Source organism: Electrophorus electricus, chromosome 3, assembly GCF_013358815.1.
Source record: "Electrophorus electricus isolate fEleEle1 chromosome 3, fEleEle1.pri, whole genome shotgun sequence".
In the NCBI taxonomy this organism is placed as follows: Eukaryota; Metazoa; Chordata; class Actinopteri; order Gymnotiformes; family Gymnotidae; genus Electrophorus; species Electrophorus electricus.
Genome location: NC_049537.1, coordinates 9,970,235 through 9,975,786, shown reverse-complemented (window position 1 = coordinate 9,975,786; position 5,552 = coordinate 9,970,235).

The following is a 5,552-nucleotide window of genomic DNA, read 5'->3' as shown; positions in this document are numbered from 1 at the left end:
ATTGCTAATGCTGGGTATCTGATGACTGACAGGGCATATGTGTTTATGGCTTTGATCTTATTTTTCTCATTCAACTTATGCTTGAGAATCTTCCTTATCCTATGGATATATTTGAATGTTGGTGTCCTTCTCATTTCTGGGATTGGATCTGTGATCTCATGGCTGAAGAATCCCCAGGTATTTGTAGCTGTCCTCCAGGTATATTATACAGCCTTTTGGAAGTTCAATTCCCTTTGTCCAGATCATTTTTCTTCTCCAGCCCGAATAATATCCATATGTCTTTGCTGTATATCATTGGATCAGTGAGTCAATGTTTCTTTCTGTCTTGGCATACAGTTTGATGTCATCCATGTAGATGAGGTGGCCGATGGTAATTCTGTTCCTATATCTGTACCCGTTTTGCCTCTTATCCATGATTTGGCTGAGAGGATTCAGGCCAATTCAGAATAGCACTGGGGACAGTGATCTGGGCAAATGTCTTCAATTTGGCTTTTAGTGTTGTCTTCCAGGGTCCACTGGAGTTCTGGATGAAGGCCCTTATGATCTTATTGACTTTATACAAGGTTAGGTATTTGAGTATCCAGGTGTGTGGCACTGAGTAATATGTTTTCTTGTAGTCAGTCCAGGTAATGCTTAGTTTCATCTGTCTGGTTTTGGCATCCTGGTGGATTGTTCTATCTGTCAGTAGGTGGTGCACTGAACCTCTGGTGTTGTTATTTCCTGAGCAATGCTCATGTGTTTGCACATATGCACATTGGAGCAGCTTGGAGGCTAGTATTTCTGACAGTAGCTTCCATGTCGTGGACAGAAAGGTTATTGGTCTGCAATTGAATAGTGTCTGGCCCTTGTTGGTGTCTTTCATAGCCAGCACTGTCCTGCCTTCTGCTAGCCAGCTTGGACAGGAGCCAGTATTTAGCAGCTGGTTCATTTGTTCTCCAAGCCAGTAGGCATGGATCATGTCAGGACCAGGGGCTGCCCAGTTCTTCATGTTACTGACCCACTCTTGGACATCTGCTGTTATAATGCTGATTGGTTCCTGCTCTGGGAGATGGAGATGTTCTATTCTGAGGTCTCTTAACCACTGAGCATTGGTGTTATGTGATGATTCATTCTACTACATTCTCTTCCAGTACTATTCTGTTTCAGCTCTTTGTGCATCCACAGCCAGAGATCTGTGGCACTGTAACGGAGAGTTCAGTTTGGATGCTTCACTGGTGAAGAGGCCATGTCCTCTTTTGGCTGCTTCTTTTGTGTATCTCTGCACTCCATATGCCACTGTGGTTAATCTTTGTTTAGCAGACTCTAGAGCCTTACTTATGGTGTCCTAGAAGGTCCAAAATGGCATAAATGGGGCCTGACTACAGAATACATACATACATATACAAAGTATACTCAATTAAAAAATGGAAAATGTATGTAAAAATATGTATTAAAATATGTATTTACTTATTTAAACACCTAACTTAATAAATCCAGCTGGTGCTATGCAAAAAGCAAGAGAAAAATTGCTGTAGTGCATATAAGAGTTTTCTTGTTTCCCTTTTTTGATATTCATACAGAATTCCTGTCAGTATTTTCTATTCCTGACCTTCTTCTCGATCTTAATTTTCTCTTATCATACATATTTTTCTCTGTTCAGATGAAATATTAACCAAAGGAATATGAGCTGTGCAACAGCACGAAAGTGTTTCCTGTCTGGACCCTCTGTTGGGAGCTGAGTCTTTGTCCATGACATGTGCTGTTCAACCCTGCAGAAGAAAAAGAGATGTAAACAGATCATTTTTATAGACTGTTTAATATTCCATATTCTGTTGAGTCAACTCACACACGTGCACACACACATGCGTGTGCGGACACGCGCATACACACATATGCACACACGTGCACACCCACACACCTCTCAAGTGTGAAGAGCCTTTGCAGAGTCCAGAGAACATTAATATCCGAGCTGATTCTGTCATAGAGAATGTCAATTACAGGGAACTCATTCATTCTACTTTAATTAGGTCACCTTCTGTCTCTTTCACTAACCTACTCACATTAAGCTTTGCATGAAAGCTTCCAAATTGTATTATTTAAATGCTTGAAACTTGAGATGTTTCCCAGGCAAAAGCAAGATGTAGTTGTATAGTATGCTTAACAGCATTGCACAATGCAAGAACTCATTTTCCCCCATGTGTAAAAGCAGTTTAAAATTGCAATGTCAACACCTTTCTAAAAGGATAAGAAAAGATCTTCAAATCCTCTCTGTGTACAATATCAATTAATTATCACCTCCAAAGTGGCACTTTTGCTGCGCCAAACACATCTATTCTCAGTGTGAGATCCACACTCTCTAGAAAGAAACACAGAGAGAGAGAGAGAGAGAGAGAGAGAGAGAGAGAGAGAGAGAGAAAGAGAATGAGCACACCAAAACATTATATTGACATTATATGAATCAATTGTTCATAACTGCTTATAAAGAAATCTTACTAACTACTGTATTTGGTAATTATTAAGTGTAACACATATGTGTTACCATTTATGTGTGTGTGTGTATGTAATGGATGTGTAAGCTGGCTTTAATCACACTGGTGCAGTCGGAGATGAGGCTGGAATGTGCTGACACTCCCTCCATCGCTCTCTTTCCGCTACTCTCAATCTAACTGGAAATGTCAGCAGAAACAGGTGATGAAAATGTGCTATTCCCAGCTGAGCATCTCTGACTATCTCTCTCTTACCACTCACACAGCCATTCACACAGAAATACAAGACATTCCAAATGGTGGATAGTTGTACCACATCTCAGTCCTCAGCTTTACAACAATATAACAACAACAGCATGTAAATAGTGTCTGTGCGCGTGTTCATATGATTAGGCAATTGTAGTAGACATATATATATATATATATATATATATATATATATATATGTTTTGGTCACCCCACACAAACCCACAAACAGGTGTGTGTGTGTGTGTGTGTGTGTGTGTGTGTGTGCGTGTGTGAGCTGAACATGAGTTCCCATAGTTGCATTGCTGAATGAATAATAAATGCATAGGGCTACAGTATGAAGATGGTAATACAGCTAAGCTTATTTGGAACCTTAGCCAGCAATAAAAATAAAAGAAAAAGTATCACCAGTACAATCTAACGTCAAGCTAACGTCATTATACACTAAGATTAATTTCCAAATATGGCTTTGAATGTTTTGTAGGCTTAATATTATAAGATACCATTGCCTACATAAGATATGTTTCATGAGAAGCATTGTGAGAAATGTTAGCTAACCTACTAATATGAAAGAAATAGCCTAGATTCATCATATTAGTACTTTAGCCAGGGCATGCATACTATGTTTCATACAGTTGCCTTTACTCTAGACACTGTACCATATTACCGTTTTGATCATTTCTTACAGATAATGGCATAATGATCTTTGATTTGTCTTACTGAATGGGATGTTGGCTGCCAGTTTACACACAAGCGACCTGTTGCAGTGCTGCTGCCAAAAGGTGTAACTTACAGCTGCTGTCAGTGGAATGATGTAAAGGGCTGCACCTGCGCCCTCTCTCACACACAGTGATGAATACTCAATAGCAAGTCTAAACTGAATTCAGCATGCGCCCGTCTCATCTGAGAAGTTGTCAGACTCCATTTAGTTTATGCTGTTGCATTTAGCTTCAGATCTTAGTGATCTCATACCTGGCTATGGGCATGATAACACCAACACATCCAAACACAAGAGTCAAGCCACTGGAACACAGAAAATGCCACATTTCCCTTTCTCTTTCACTCAATCACCATCATACACACCCACATGCTTAATTATCCTTCTAAGATATCCACAGGTTGGTCAGGTTTCAGTTACGTGAAAAGGAAGTCAGTGAAAGGCAAAGAGAAACACAGGAGCAACATTAGTCTGAGGGTTGTGTTCTCTTCATGCATTTACAGATGACAATCCAAGTTGTGTCATTTTATTTCTTTCTTTTTGTGGATTACCTAGATCTCACTAGCGAGCAAGCCCCTTTATAGGGATGTACTACAGTTTTTCTGAATTACTGAAACACTAAACCCCATTATCCAAACAAAAATGTCAACTGTTAAAACAATTTTATCTAATCAGCCACACAGTTGGTGTCACGATTGGCCCATCCCTAGTGTCCTGTCGTCATGGATACCCTGTCTCACATCTTTATTTTGATTTACTTCCTTGTTTTGGTTCCGTTCCCGTTCCAGTCAGTGGTTTGCTTTTCTTTGTCTCATTTGTATCACCTGTTCATTGTTAGGCCTCATTAGTACATGTATATATACCCTGTGTTTGTTCAGTCTCGTGGCTGGTTATTGTGATTCCATCCCTCTTTTGTATGTGCTCTACCTGTGCTATTTGTAATCCATGCCTTGTTTGAGGTTTCTCTTCCTGTGGTTATTGTTAAAATAGACTTTGTTGTGTTCGCTTGTCCTAGTTATTTGTACATATCCTTGGTTATGTAAGTCAGGGTATTGTTATAGCCTGCTTCCCTTTTCTATTTCCATGTGTTTCTTTGTTCACAATGTTGTTTACAGTCTCTTTGTGTTGACTCCATGACCCTGGACCCTGATTACAACTCTGATTCTGGATTTCTCCCTAATTAATCTGTGAAGCAGGTCTATGTGTTCATCCTAATCTAAATAAGCAGGTTCTCAGTGGCCTCCATAGTCAGGACATTCAGAGAAGAAAACAGGTAAAATTACTGTAATCTTTTATCGCTGAAAGTTACAATACAGCATTCTGTAGGATGTCTCAGTAAATCACTCCACCAAAACTCTAGAACTTTACAGGAGAAAAAAACTTCTTTACAGGACTATATTGTGTCTGTACTGCACAGTCTTAGGGAAACAGTATTTCAGTACAGTATTGCAATATGTACATTTGTAACAAAATTATCTTTTTGTAGAATGGAAAGACACGTATTCTCACAACAAAAGAAGACCCATTGTTGATATGGTCCTTCAAAATAATGTAATTCGACTGCATGAAATACAACAGAGATCTTGAAGACAATGTGAATATACAGCACTACTGTATTAAACAGATTTATACTGTACTGTATCTAAAGTAGCACATGTATACAGGGACATGAAGCTGGCATGCTATATCGTTTACAAAACTAGTTTTTCATTTGTATAACAGCCCACAGAGCAAGGATTAGGATGCAGCAGCGTCTCTCAATGAACACAAACATGTTCTCAAAACGAAAACGAAACACGGATGATAAATACGATCGCTATGTCACTCACGTAAAACAAGCCAGTGAATCATGAAGACAAAGAACAATGTGATAGAAACGATTGCATGAGCAGGAACATAAACAAGTTCAGGTACAGAAACAACACTATAACAACAACACTATAAACACAGGGGTTTAAATACATACATAGGTTAGGTGATTCGCTTAACAGGGTGCAGGTGTAACAACCGGCAATGCTGAGAAGAGGGATGTAGTTAATAAGGGACAATCACAGCGAGAACAGGCAGCTAAGACATCGTTCCACATGATGTGTGGAAAGGGGAGCGTACCGTTATAAATAGTC